Genomic DNA, 15,525 nt, shown 5'->3' with positions numbered 1-15,525 from the left:
CTCATCTAGCAGCAATCAGTTGTCAATATTCCTTTAGATAAGATTGGGGTCTGCTGTTCATTTTCCCAGTTCTATGCTGAGTTACTATCTTGGAGTCCCTTGGACCACCCTATCCAACAACTCAAAAGAAGGTATCTCCTATATGGCATTTACATATGGACTCTTTAAAAATTGTATTGGCCCCTTTAATCTTTGGTTATACTTTCCTTTTGGGTGTTTAAGACCATACAGATGGCCCAGATAAGCCAATTTATTTTTACTCTTAAGGTCGTTTGAGGATCTGTTTCTCAGGGGTCACATGAGCTTTGGAGGAGCCCCCGGCTCCTTTCTTTTACCAGTTCCACCTATGTGAAGATAAGTCAAAAGTCCTGCTCAACCATGGCTGGCTTCCCTTGGAATCATTGAGGAAATGTTTCTCCAGGTTGACCTTTGTCTTTGTAGACTGGACAATGGTTCAAGTCCATCTCGTGGGGACTCCTTGGCCTCCTTGATCACGAGGACAGGTGACCCACCACAATTACAGGACATTTTGAGAGATGCTCACAGTCCCCTGGAACTAGTCGATCTAGGAGGGCAAGGAACAAAAACTGTCCTTTATGTCCCTCTGACCAAATTAGTATAGGCCTTAGAGTATGTCTGTTAAACATCCAAGAAGTGCCATGTAGAAAATCTTGGGCAAATACCAATTGTTCTCATTTAAACCTTACCTAGACATACATTTCTTGATATGGTGTGTAGAATTTGTAAGTGGGTTGTTGGACTAATATGGTTCCCTCTGGTATTTAAAACTAGCTAGGCATTATTTACCTCTCACATTGTCTAACTCCTCCATAGTGATTTCTCCAATTAAGGTGCCCCCATTTCCCCCCCTTCTCCCTTAATAATACCCTTCTCCTACGGTCCCACCTCTTGAGCTCCTTCTTTCACTTTATCCCCTAGGTTCCTTGTATACCCATCCCTCCCCCCTCCCTTAGGCTAACCCAATTTTTAATCCATATCTCCCCTATTAACGCCTGTTTCCTACTGTTCTTCACTTTCAGGTGCTTCCTTTCCTTTACCTCCCTGGTCCCTTTCCATTATCCTGGTTCCTGTAGTTATGTCTGGATACATACTCATTTATGAGGATTTGGTTCCAGGATCCACACATGAGGGAGAACATAGGTCGATTTTTTTTCTGAGTCTGTGTTACTTCACTTAGTATGTCAGTTTCTAGTTCCATCCATTTACCAGCAAATTTCATGATTTCATCTTTCTTTACTGCTGAGTAAAACTCCATCTTATAAGTGAACCACATTTTCATTATCCACTCATCAATTGGAGGACACTTAGGTTGCTTCAATCTCTTAGCTATGGTGAAAAGAGCAGCAACAAACATGGAGGTACAAGTGTCTTTGCAATAGGATGAGCTCTTTGGGTATATGCCAAGGAGTGGTATAACTGGGTTAAATGGTATGTTCATTTGTAGGATTTTAAGAGTTCTCCACATTGCTTTCCATAGGGGTTGAACGATTTTGCAGCCCCACCAGCATCCTCTCCAACATCCCCACATCCTCTCCAACATTTGTTATCATTTGTTCTCTTGATCTTAGCCAGTCTGACTGGGGTAAGATGAAATCTTAAAGTGTTTAATTTTGCACTTCCCAAATTATTAGTGATGTTGAACATCTTTTAAGATGCTTCTTAGTCATCTTACCTTCTTCTTTTGAGAACTCTGTTCAGCTCTTTAGCCCATCTTTTAATTGGCTTATTTCTTGTCTTGATTCTGTTTTTTTTTTTTTTTTTTTTTTTTTGTCTTTTTGAGACAGTGTCTCCCTGTAGCCCCAGTTGTCCTGGATTCATTATGGAGACCAGGCTGGCCTCAAGCTCACATAGTTCTGCCTCTGCCTTCCAAGTGCTAGAATTAAAGGTGTGCACCACCATACCCAGTGATTCTGCTTTTTGAGTTTGTTATATATTCTGAATGTAAAACCTCTGTCAGATGTGTTGCTAGGGAAGATTTTCTCCCATTCTGTGGGTTTTCTTTTTGCTTCCCTGGTTTCCTCCTTTGAGGTACAGAACCTTTATATTTTAATGAGGTCCATTTGTTGATTCTTGACCTTGTTTCCCGGGGAATTGATGTCTGGTTTAGAACATCCTTTCTTACACCTATATCTTGTAGGTTTTTCCCAATGGTATTCTAACAGTTTCAGAGTTTCAGGCTCTATATCGAGGTCTTTGATCCATTTGGAACTGACTTTTGTGTTAATAATTTCGGGGAGCTTTCTGGTGGAATTTTTGGCCTCTCTTAGCTATATCATCTGCAAATAGGGATAATTTGATCTCTTCTTTTCCAATTATTACTCCTTTAATTTCTGGCTCTTGCCTTATTGCTCTTGCAAGAGTTTCAAGCACTGTGTTAAAGAGAAGTGGACATAGTGAACAGCCTTGTCTGGTTCCTGATTTCAATTGGAATGCTTTCAGTTTTTCTCCATTTAGATGAAGTTGGATGTGGGTTTGTTATATATGGCTTTAATTATGTTGAGGTATGTTCCCTCCAGTCCAATTCTCTATAGGACCTTGAACATAAATGCAAGTTGGATTTTGTCAAAGGCCTTCTCTGCATCTATTCGGGTGACCATGTGGTTCTTGTCTTTGAGTCCATTTATATGATTTATGACATTTTTTGACGTACATATATTGAAACATCCCTGCATTTCTGTGATAAAGCCTACTTGATGATGGCGGATGATTTTTTTGATGTGTGTCTGTATGTAGTTTGCCAGTATTTTGTTAAGAATTTTTGGAACTATGTTCATTAAGGATATGGGTCTATAGTTTTCTTTTTTGGTTGTATCTTTACCTGGCTTTGGTATTACAGTGATGTTGGCTTCATAGAAGGAATTTGGAAGTTCTCCCTCCATTTCTATCTTTTTGAATAAATTAAGTAATATTGGATGTAGATCTTCTTTAAATGACTGACAGAATTCTGCTGCAAATCCATCTGGTCCTGGGCTTTTTTCAGTCGGGAAGTTTTCTAATACTGTTTCAATTTCTTTTTCTGTTATGGGTCTGTTTATGCTGTTAATCTCTTCTTGGTTTAGTTCTTATGGTTCCCCTGCTTTTAGATACCTGTACCTTTCTTTTTGTTTTTCAAATTTAGTAACATATAGTTTTTTAAAGTATTCCCTTATAATGTTGTCTGTCTTTCTGGTGTCTGTTGTGATGTTTGCCCTTTCTTCTCTGATTTTGTTGTTTTGGAGGTGCTTTTTCTTTCTTTGGTTAACTGGGATAGGAGTCTGTCAATATTGTTTATCTTTTCAAAGCTCTTGGATTCCTTGATTCTTTGTATTATTTTCTTTGTTTAGATTTCATTAGTTTCTTCCCTGACTTATTATTTCTTCTTGTCTTTGGGTTTGGGGTTTCATTTGCTGTTGTTTTCAAGTGTCTTGAGTTGCAATGTTAAGTCACTTATATGTGTTCTTCATGATTTTTTGATGTAGGCACTTAGAGCTATAAACTTCACTCTAAGAAAAACTTTCAGCATGTCTCAGTGGTTTTGTTGTGTTGTGTTGTCCTTTTCATTTAGTTCCAGGAATATTTTATTTCTTTCTTAATTTCTCTTTTTACCCACGCATCATTCAGAAGTGTGTTGTTTAATCTCCATGTGTTCATGTGGAGACTAGGACTTCTTCCAGTGTTGATTGTAAGCTTTATTGCATTGTGGTCTGATAGAATGCGTGGAATTATTTTAGTCTTTTTGTATTTGTTGAGGTTTGTTTTATGCCCCAGGATATGGTTGATTTTGGAGAATGTTCCGTGGAGTCCTGAACAGAAAGTATGTCATTTGGTCCTTGGGTGGAATACTCAGTAGATGTCTGTTAGGTTCATTTGATATATAGTATTGTTTAATTCAGCTGTCTTTCTGTTAATTCTCTGCCCTGTTGACCTACATAATGGAATCAATGGGGTATTGAAGTCCCCTACTATTAATGAGTTGTGCTTAATCTCGGTCTTAAAGTCCTGTAGTATTGTTTATATGAAGTTGGGTGCACCAGAGTTTGGTGAATATATGTTCATGATTGTAATATCTTCTTGGTTTATTGTTCCTTTGATCAGAATGAAGTGGCCCTCTTTATCTCTTCTGATTAGTTTTAGTTTAAAATCCATTTTGTCAGAATTGTAAAGCCTGCTTTTTTCTTAGTACCATTCGCTTGGAATATTTTTTCCCATCCTTTCACCTTAAAATAGTGCCTGTACTTAAAGTCTATTTTGTCAGATATTAGAATTGCAATGCCTGCTCTTTTCTTATTACCATTCGCTTGGTATATTTTTTTCCATCTTTCACCTTAAGATAGTGCCTGTCCTTGAAAGTGAGATGAGTCTTTTGAAGACAACAAAAAGATGGGTTTTGATTCTTAATCCATTCACCTAGTCTGTGAGTTTTGATTGAGGAGTTCAGCCTATTAATATTTAAAGTTATTGATGAAAGATGAGTATTGAATCCTGTCATTTTTATTTCTGTTTACATTCTTGATATAGCTGTACCTTTCCACAGTTACACCTTCATTGAATTTCTTTCCCCAACCCCTTGGGTATAGTCATTCCTTTCTTCAGCTCTTTGTATTGCATTTAGAACTCTCTGAAGGGCTGGTTTTGTGGATTTGAATACCTTCAGTTTATTTATGTCATGGAAGATTTTTCTTTCTCCTTTGACTGTAATAGACATTTTGGCTGAGTATAGTAATCTGGGTTCACATCTGAGGTCATTTAAAACTGGGACTACTTTTCCCAGGCTCTTCTGTCTTTCATAGTTTGTATTGGTCCAGGCTCTTCTGGCTTTCATAGTTTGCACTGAAAAGTCACCTGTTATATGTGACTTGTTTTTCTTTTACAATATGTGACTTGTTTCTTTTCTGCAACTTTCAGTACTGTCTCTTTGTTCTGTATGTTTAGTGTTTTTATTATAATGTTTCTTTTCTGGTCCTGTCCATTTCAATTTTGAATATGCTTCTTTTATTGTATCGGCATGTCTTTCTTTAATTTTGGGAAATTTTCTTCTACGATTCTGTTGAAGATCTGGTCCATGCCATTATCTTGGGATTCTTCTCCTTCCTGTATGTCTATGATTCTTAGTTTGGCCTTTTTATGTTGTCACACAATTCCTACATATTCCATTCTTATTCTTTCTTAATTTTTTTCTAATGTTTGCTTGAGTGATCTAGTTCGTCCATTTTATCTTCCAGTCTTGGTACTCTGTTTTCCATTTCATTCATCCTATTGGTGAGGCTTTCTCCTGTCTTTTCTAATTGGCTTACTGAGTATTTCACTTCCTTCTGCTTTTCAGCCTGAGTAGTCTTCAATATTTCTAGCTCTTTGATTTCTTTGTTTGTGTGTTCTTTAAATTCACTGTATTCTTTTATCATGTTTACAATTGTTCTTTTGAGTTCCTTGTCCTGCATTATCTCTAGGTGATTTTCATTGTACTCCTCTAGAGGACTATTGGTATTTCATGGGGGTATGTTATTTTAGTTTTTCATGTTATTATTTTTTCTCTGTGATTTTGACATGTGAATGTCTTTTGTATTTTCTGATTCTTGGTGAGACTGAAGCCTTTAAGTTTAGGTCTTCTTCTTTTTGTACCTTTTATGTGACTTTGTGGTGAACTTTTGGGGCATGAAAAACTGGTTTGTCTAATCTTCCAGTTCTCTCTTTTGATTTTATATTGGAGTGGCCAGATTGCTATTTTCCTAAGGATTTCTCACAGAGGCCCAAGTCAGATTAGGACGAGATGATCTCAGGCTTTCTCATAATGTATGGATCCATCCAGGACAGATTTTGACCTCAGAAATTTGGGGGTTGGACTGGCTAGGGAACCTGTCCCAGGAAAGATGCTGGTATTGGGCAGCTGATGGCAGTGCCACCCTGAGATGCAAAGGGTAATGGGGGCGGAAATAGGCCCCAAGGGCTCCTGGGGACTGAACTGAGGAACTGGGTTGGTCTGGATGCAAAGGATCAGGAAGCCGAGAGGTCAGCCCTAGTATGCATGAAAAAGGCTGGCAAGTCGTGCAGGCCAGGGGAAGAAGAGGGAGGTGAGGGCAGGATGAGGCCCAGAGGGCCTCCAGGGGAGCTCGAGAAAGAACCGTGATTATCTGTATGCAAAGGATCAGGAAGCAGTTTTGGCCCTGGGGTGAGAGGTCAGCCCCATTGTCCAGGAAAGTGGCTGGCAGGCCAGGCATCCCAAGGAAGCAGAGGGAGGTGAGGGTAGGACCAGGCCCAGAGGGCTCTATGGAGAGAAGCTGTTGGGTTGTGTAGCCCAGGGAAGCAGAGGGAGGTGAAGGTGGGACCAGGCCCTGAGGGCTCCAAGGGACCACCAGAAGGAACTGGGCTCCTCTGGATGCAAGGGATCAGGAAGCAGTGGTGGTTCCAGGCCAAGAGGTCAGCCCCCGTGTCCAGGAAAGAGGCTGGAAGACCATGCAGCCCAGGGAATCAGAGGGAGGGGAGGGTGGGACCAGGCCCTGAGGGCTCCAAGGGACCACCAGAAGGAACTGGGCTCCTCTGGATGCAAGGGATCAGGAAGCAGTGGTGGTTCCAGGCCAAGAGGTCAGCCCCCGTGTCCAGGAAAGAGGCTGGAAGACCATGCAGCCCAGGGAATCAGAGGGAGGTGAGGGTGGGACCAGGCCCAGAGGGCTCCTGGGGACCAGGATAAGGAACTGGGTTGGTCTGGATGCAAAGGACCAGGAAGCAGTGGTGGTTCCATGGGTGTCTAGGGTGCCAAGACAATGAATGGGACAGCACCCAGGCTAAGTGGAGAGACAGTCAGGGGAGATACGAGGGTGAATGAGGCTGGGTGATTCAAGGCATGGAGGGTGCGATAGACTTACCCAGGAGGGAGGCCTGTGGGTCATCACAGTATAGGCTTTGAAAGCAATCCTTTATAATGTTCTGGATTACTTTGGGGTCTGTTGTAATGTTTCCCTTTCCATTTCTGATATGATTATTTTACTTTCGGTATTTTTTCTTTTGATTGGCTGGGCTAAGGTTCTATCTATCTTGTTTATCTTTTCAAACAGTCAACTCTTAGATTCACTGATTCTTTGTATTATTTTATTTATTTCTATTTCATTATTTTCTGCTCTGATTTTTTAAAAAAAATTTCTCATCTGCTCATTTTGGGCTTGATTTGCTCTTGTTTTTCCAGATCCATGAGTTTTATCATTAAATCACTCATTTGTAGTCTTTCTGATTTTTTTTTAATGTAAGCACTTGGCACTATGAATGTCCCTCATATTGCTGCTTTTAATGTGTCACAGATATGTATAGGTATTATATTTTTCTTTTTATTTAGTTTCAACAATATTTTAATTTCTTCTTTGAGTCATTCATCATTCAGGGGTGTGTTGTCTAATCTCCATTAGTCTGTGTCATTACTAGAGCTTCATTTGCTGATAATTTTAAGATTTATTGTATTGTGGTCTGGCAGAATACATGAAATTATTTGAAATTTTTGTATTTGATAAGATACTTTGTGTCCTAATATGTGTTCTATTTAGAGAAATTACTATGGGCTGTTGAACTGAATTTGTATACCTTGGTACTTGAGTGGAATATTCTGTAGATGCCTGTTAGTTCTATTGGCTGTATGGTATCATTTAATTCAGACATTTCTCTATTTATTGTTTGCCCAGATAACCTTTCTATTGGAGAAAGTAAAGTATTGAAGTCACCTACTATTACTGACTGGTAATAGTGTTGGTGTTGATAAGTCTGGAAGTCCAGCAGTATGCTTTTTATGAATCTTGATGTGTCATATTTTGGTGCAGATTTATCTGTTCTTTAACATTTTTTAAGACAATTGTTCCCTTGATCTGAATAAAGGGGCCTTGTTTCTCTATACTGATTAATTTCAGTTTAAAATCTATTTTGTCAAATATTAAGAAAGCAAAACCTGCAGGTTTCCTTGGTGCATGTGCTGGAACTTTTTTTTTTTTTTTACATTCTTTCAATTTAAGGTGGTACTTGCCCTTGAAGGGAAAATTAGTTTGTTATAAGCAACAAAAATATGTAATTTTTTTCTTCATCCATTTAACTAATCTTTGTCTTTTAATTGAAGAATTGAAGCTATTGCTGTCTAAAGCTATGATACAAAGAAGTGTATTTATTAATAACATATTGTTTTCTGTTTGTGCTTTTAGTGCTATTTTGCATTTCCATAACTGTAACTTTATTTTCTTTCTGGAGCCTATTGGGTATGGTTATTTCTTTCTTCACTTCATTGTACTGCTTCCAATATTCTGTGTACAGTTGGCTTCATGTATGTATTAGTCACTTTTGTTGCTGTGATAGAAACACTGACCCAAGCAATTTATAGAAGGAAAAGTTTATTTGAGCTTATGGTTCCAGGGGAATTACAGTCCAACATGGTAGGGAGGCATGGTGACTGGAGGTGGCTGAATGTTGCTGGAGAAGGAGCAGCAGAAGCTAAACTCTCACGTCATCACACAGGCACAGGAAGCAAGAGAGTGACTGGAGATCTGGCAAAGCTAAAGAACTCTCTAAGCCCACACCCAGTGAGGTGCTTCCTCCAGGATAGCCACATCTTCTAAAATTTCCCCAAACAGCACCATAATCTGGGGACAAAATGTCCAAATATTGGACCCTATTGGGGACATGTTCATTCAAACCACCACATCCCACCCTCTGGCCCCCATAGGCTCATGATCATATAAAATGCAAAATGCATTTAGTCCAAATTTAAAAGTCCCCACAGTCATTATCAGTCTTAATGCAATTCAAAAGTCCATAGTCCAAAGTCTGTTCTGAGACTCAGGTAAATATGTTAACTGTAAGCCTCTATAAAATCAAAAGAAAAATTACATATTCCCAACATACAGTGGAACTGAATACACATTACCATTCCAAAAGGGAAAAATGGAGGCATAATAAGGAAATACTGGACCAAAACAAGACCAAAAACCAGCAGGGCAAACACCAAATCTACTAGCTCCACATCCAACTTCTGGGACTTTACTTCCAAGGGGCTTAGATGGCTCAGCCTCTGTAGCTTTGCTGTGTGCAACACACATCTCTCTCCTGTGCTCGTACCACTCCCTGTGTGCAGGTCATTTTGGCAGATGGCCCATAGCTCTGGCATCACAAACTTCTTGGGTTCTCCATTGCCAACCAAGGTTCACCTTCACAGATTCATGCAATGGCCTATCAGGGCCTTCTCTAGGCAGGGGAAACCTTGCTTCATGCTGCCTGGCCTCCAAGGCTCTCTGTAACCTGGGAGGAAGAATTGATGACCCATTCACACTTCCATCATTATGCCTCTAAAGCCAGCACCAGGTGAATGCGCCTGCCAAGTTTGACTGCAAGTTTGGGATCGACTTCAGCCTGCTTTATCAATTTTAGAAGCTTTTCTCTTCCATGGCCCCTGCAGCATTTTCCTTTCACAATTTGGAGACTTACCTGGATGTGGTCTTGCCCTGGAGGCACCCTCTCCACTGTTTAAGTCTGAATCTTTAGGCCCCTCCTTAATCACTTTAATCTCCTTAGCAAAGGAATCTTCTCCAGCACATGCCAAGGCTCCAGCATTTATCTTCTTAGTGCTCTTTTTCATTCCAAACTGTATTTCTTTCTGCCCCATTTGCTCTTTTTCACTGTAGATATGTATAATACTCACCATTAATATCCACACCACCATTTCAACATTAGGCTGTCTTGAAATTTCTTCTGCCAGAGAAATTAGTCCATTGCTTTTCAACTTAGCCTCAGGCAAGCTTTTAGGTAGAGGGCAGACTCCAGCCAGACTCTTTGCCAAAATATCCCAAGTACTGCTTAAGTCCTTATTTCCCTCTAGAGCTACATTGTTCACAGCATTACTTTCTTCCAGGTGTTTACTAGAATGGTCTGTTAGCCCAAACTTCCAAAGTCTTTCACATTTTTCCAAAACTCCACATGGTCAGGTCCTTCATAGCCAACAGCCCACTCTCTGGTACCAATTACTGTATTAGTCACTTCTGTTGCTGTGATAGAAACACTGACCGAAGCAATTTATAGGAGGAAGAGTTTATTTAAGCTTATGGTTCCAGGGGAATTACAGTCTGTCATGGCAGGGAGGCATGGTGGCTGGAGGTGGCTGGAGCAGGAGCAGCAGAAGCTAAACTGTCACGTCATCTTGCAGGCACAGGAAGCAAGAGAGCAACTGGAGATCTGGCAAGGCTTAAGAACTCTCTAAACCCACCCCCAGTAAGGTGTTTCCTCCAGGTTAGTCACACCTTCTAAAATCTCCCAAAAGAGTGCCATCATCTGGGGACAAAATGTCCAAACACTTGAAGCCTATGGGGGACATATTCATTCAAACCACCACAACGCACATGAATTCTTTCTGCCTATTTGTATCATGGAAGATCTTTCCTTCTCATTCTATTATGATAGACAATTGTCATGCGTAAAGTAGTCTGGCTTGGCATCTGTGGTAATATAAAACAAGGAGTACAATGCTCTAGGGTCTTCTGGCTTTTGAAATTTTCATAGAAATGCCAGCTCTCATTCTGATGAGTGTTTCTTTATATGTAACTTCTTGCTTTTTGTCTTGTAGCCTTCAGTACCCTCTATTTGTTCTATATATTTCATGATTTTATTGATATTCCATGGGAAGTTACATTTCTGGTCGTGTCTTTTTGGTGTTCTGCATGGTTCTGGTATCAATAGTGGTATGTCTTTCTGTAATTAAGGGGATTTTTCTTCTGTAATCCTGCTGAAGATCTGGTCAATGCCATTGACCTGAGGTTCTTCTTGCATAATGCCCATACTGTATATATTTGAGTTTTTCTTGGTGTCCCACATTTCCTGCATGTTACATGCCTGTGTCTATAAAAAAGTTTCATAAGCTTTGGTTGAGTGTTACAATTGTCCACATTTATCTTTAAATCTTGATATTATATTTTCCATTTGATTCATTGGGATATAACATTTTCTCCTATCTTTTCTAATTGGCATATTGAGATTTTTCGATTCCATTTTCATGTCAGCTAGAGTTTTCTTCAGTATTTCTCTTAAGTTCACTGTTCAGTTCTGGATTATCTGTATCAATATATATTTGAATTTTCTTGAGTTTCAGTTAGGAGTATATTTATTCTTTTTTGAGTTCCTTGAAATTCTTGAATTCTTTGATAATGTTGTGATTGTTCTTTTAATTTGTGTATCCTAAGTTTCCTCTATGTACTTCACATCATAGATGACATCTCTAGAACTGGTGCTATTTGCAGGGGGTATATTTTCTTGGTTTTTCATATTGTTTATGTTTCTGTTTTGTGAACTGAGCTTATGAAAGTCTATTGTTGGTTGTGTGTTTGATATGAAATTTTTCCTGCCTTTGTAGAGTAGAAGTTTGGTCCTGTTGTCATTGCTGTTGTATCTTGGTTGCTTTCTGATCATATGTGAATATTTAGTTGGTTTGTGATTCATGGTCTCACGTCTGAATTTCTATTGAAATAATGGTATGATTCCAGTCTGATGCAGTGTGATAGGCAGACAACCACAGCTAGGATTATGATTGTGGAAATGGTGAAGTAGTAGGTATGCTCATGACTTGCTCACCAGGTTGCTCTGATGTGTGTATAGAGGTTTCCCATCCTGATTCCAGAGTGGAAAGATGGCAAAGAGATAATTATAACTTTGGTTTTGTATCACACAGAGGCTGAGGTCTGTAATAACTCCCCTATTTGTAGACATACAATGGCTAGAGTCTAATCTCTCAGACCTCATAGCCTCTATTATCAAAAGGATAGGCAATTTATAAGAGGGATCTCATTGTCTCCTGGGTTATGGCTAACTTTGGAGGGCAAAGAACAAAATATTGGATTCTCTATTTGATTCTTTTATCCTCACCCATGCAGGCTTCTGTGTTTGTTGAACACCCAGAAGGACAGCTTTACCAGTCTTTTAATTTTAATTTATTTTTTACTTTTAGATAATGTCCTAGACAAAGGAACACAAAGATTTTCAATAAATTTCAGCCTTAATAAATTTATTAAATTTGTCTTTTAAATATATTTATTAATCAGTTTCCCCAAGGGGTTAAAGTCTAACAAATTAAGGAAAAACATGAGCAATAATCTAAACTGGCTATACATTCTTTGTAATTTTAATCTTGTTCATAAAAATATTAGCATACATACATTAATATACTTTTTTAAATTATTTATTTAATAACCATATAATTACAAGAGGCATTTCATTACAATAGCATTGACATATTCAATAACAATTTCCAGAGCTAAGATGCTTCTCTTTCAAAATTGGCTATAAACTTTTAGGTTTACAGTTGAATTAATACAGTTATACATTATTGTACTCTGTATAAACCCTATAAGACATTAAATTAAATGAGGTTTTAAAGTTTGAAAAAAATCTCCATTTCATTATTAAAATACACAGTTTCATAAAGAAAAATTCATTTTTAATACAATTGACACTAAGATGCCTATGCGTTTCTCATCTCTATGTATCTAATTATTACTAATCACAGTCAGTTACTTTCTGAAATCCTTGGCATCTGAGCGTGGGTATAAACTCATCAGTTAGAATTTCAATGGTAATGTTTTTCACATCTACTAATTATTAAGGAGCAAATTTTTATGCTTCGAAGAATTTTTTTATATATACACCAACTTCCCAAGTAGCACCCTCCCATAGCTTCCCTCCCCCAACTAGAGCCCATATACTCTGATGTCCCTGATACTGTCTGCTATGTTGCCGGCACCCCCCGCCATTCCCTACTACTTGCCCTTCTGGTGAATCTAGTAAGCCTAGCTAGAGGTCTTTGTTTTAGGAGGGTCAGCTGTTCCTCAGATAGTAGTAATCAGTTGTCAATATTCCTTTGGATAAGATTGGGGTCTGCTGTTAAATTTCCCAGTTGTATGCTGGGTTACTATTTGGGAATCCCTTTGGCCACCGTGGCCAACAACTCAAAACAAGGTATCACTGTCTGGCATTGTTATGTAGCCTTTAGCTACACATGTGGGCTCTTATGAAATTATATTGGCCTCTTTAATCTTTGGTTATACTTTCCTTGTGGGTGTTTAAGGCCACACAGTTGGTCCAGATGAACCGATTTATTTTTACTCTTAAGGTCATTTGAGGATCTGTTCCTCAGGGGTCACATGGGCTTTGGAGGAAGCCCTGGCTCCTTTCTTTTACCAGTTCCACCTAGGTTAAGATAAGTCAAAGGTCCTGCTCAACCATGGTTGGCTTCACTTGGAAGCATGGAGGAAATGATTCCTCTATGTTGACTCTCCTCTTTATAGACTGAACACTGGTTCAAGTCCATCTGGTGGGGTCTCATTGGCCTCCTTGATCAAGATGACAGGTGACCCACCACCATTATAGGACATTTTGAGAGATGCTCATAGTCCCCTGGAACTAGTCGACCTAGAAGGGCTAGGAGCAAAAAGTGTCCTTTATGTCCCTCTGACCAAATTATTATAGACCTCAAAGTATGTCTGTTAAATATTCAAGAAGGTTAGTTTATTTTTAATTACTGTGTGTCATGTAGATAAATTTTAGGCAAAGACCAGTTGTTCTCAGATAAACCTTACCTAGACATATACTTCTTGATCTGCTATGTATAATTTGTCAGTAGGTTGTAGGAGTAATATGGTTCTCTCCGGTTTTCAAAACTAGCTAGGCTTTGTTTATCTCTCACATTGTCTCACCACTCCATCATGGTTTACCCTCTTAAGATGCCCCCATTTCACCCCTTTGTCACTTACTAATACCCTTCTCCTATGGTCCTACCTTTCTTGAACTCCTTTCCCTTTATCTGCTAGGTTCCTTGTATACCCTTCCCTCCCCCCTCCCTTAAACTAACCCAATTTTTATAAATATCTCCCCTATTAAGACCTGTTTCCTACTGCTCTTCTCTTTCAGGTTATTTCTTTTCCTTTACCTCCTTGTTTCCTTTCTATTATCTTGGTTCCTGTAGTTATGTCTGGTAGCAGACTTATTTATCAGAGTCTGGTTCTAGGATCCACATATGAGGGAGAGCATATGTTGATTTTTTTTCTGAGTCTGTGTTACTTCACTTACTATAACAGTTTCTAGTTCCATCCATTTACCTGCAAATTTCATGATTTCATCTTTCTTTACTGCTGAGTAAATCTCCATCGTATAAATGAACCACATTTTCATTATCCACTCATCAATTGAGGGACACTTATGTTGCTTCCATCTCTTAGGTATTGTGAAAAGAGCAGCAACAAACATGGATGTACAAGTGTCTCTGCAATAGGATGAGTTCTTTGGGTATATGCCAAGGAGTGGTATGACTGGGTCAAATGGTAGGTTCATTTGTAGTTTTTTTCAGAGTTCTCCACATTGATTTTCATAGGGGTTGAACCAGTTTGCAGCCCCATCAGCAGTGGATGAGTGTTCCTCTTTCTTCACATTCTCTCCAACATTTGGTATCATTTGTTTTCTTGATCTTAGCCAGTCTGACTGGGGTAAGGAGGAATCTTAAAGTGGTTTTAATTTGCATTTCCCTAATTATTAGTGATGTTGAACATCTTTTAAGATGTTTTATAGCCACCTTTACTTCTTCGTTTGAGAACTCTCTGTTCATCTCCTTAGCTCATCTTTTAATTGGGTCACTTATTGTCTTGGTTCTCTGTTTTTTGAGTTTGTTATAAATTCTGGTTATTAAACCTCTGTCGATGTGTCACTGGTGAAGATTTTCTCCCATTCTCTGGGTTTTCTGTTTGCTTCCTTCATTGTCTCCTCTGATGTACAGAAGCTTTTTTAGTTTAATGAGGTCACATTTGTTAATTCTTTCCCTTGTTTCCTGAGCAATTGATTTCCAGTTTAGAAAATCCTTTCCTACACCTATATCTTGAGGGTTTTTCCTAATGTTTTTTTCTAATAGTTTTAGAATTTCAGGCTTTACATTGAGGTCTTTGAGCCATTTGAATTGACTTTAGTGCATGGTGAAAGATAAGGGTTTAGTTTCATTCTTCTAAAATTGGAGATCCAGTTAAGACAGCACCACTTGCTGAACATGCTGTCTTTCCTCCAGTGAATGTTCTTGGCCCCTTTGTCAAATATACAGTGGCTGAAATTCTATTTACTCATAATTGGGTCTGAAATTTTGTTCCATTGGTCCATGGGCCTATTTTTGTGCCAGTACCATGTTTTTTTTTTATGACTATAGCTCTGTAATAGAGCTTGAAATCTGATATAGTAATCCCCGTAAGCATTGCTTTTAGAGCTCACGGTTGTTTTGGCTATCTGAGGTAATTTGTGCTTCTATATGAATCTTAGGATAGATTTTTCCAATTCTGTAAAAATGTGATGGGGATTGTGATTGCCATTACGTTGACTCTGTATTTGACTTTTGGTAGGATGGTCATTTTCACAATATTAATTCTTCCAATCCATGAGCATGGGAGGTCCTTCCGTCTTCTGATGTCTCTTCCTCAATCTCTTTCTTTAAAGATTTAAATTTTTAATTGTAGAGGTCTTTAATATCTTTGTTGAGGTTTATTCTGA

Source organism: Nannospalax galili, unplaced genomic scaffold, assembly GCF_000622305.1.
Source record: "Nannospalax galili isolate Female #2095 unplaced genomic scaffold, S.galili_v1.0 scaffold586, whole genome shotgun sequence".
Classification (NCBI taxonomy): Eukaryota; Metazoa; Chordata; class Mammalia; order Rodentia; family Spalacidae; genus Nannospalax; species Nannospalax galili.
This window is presented reverse-complemented; position numbering follows the sequence as displayed.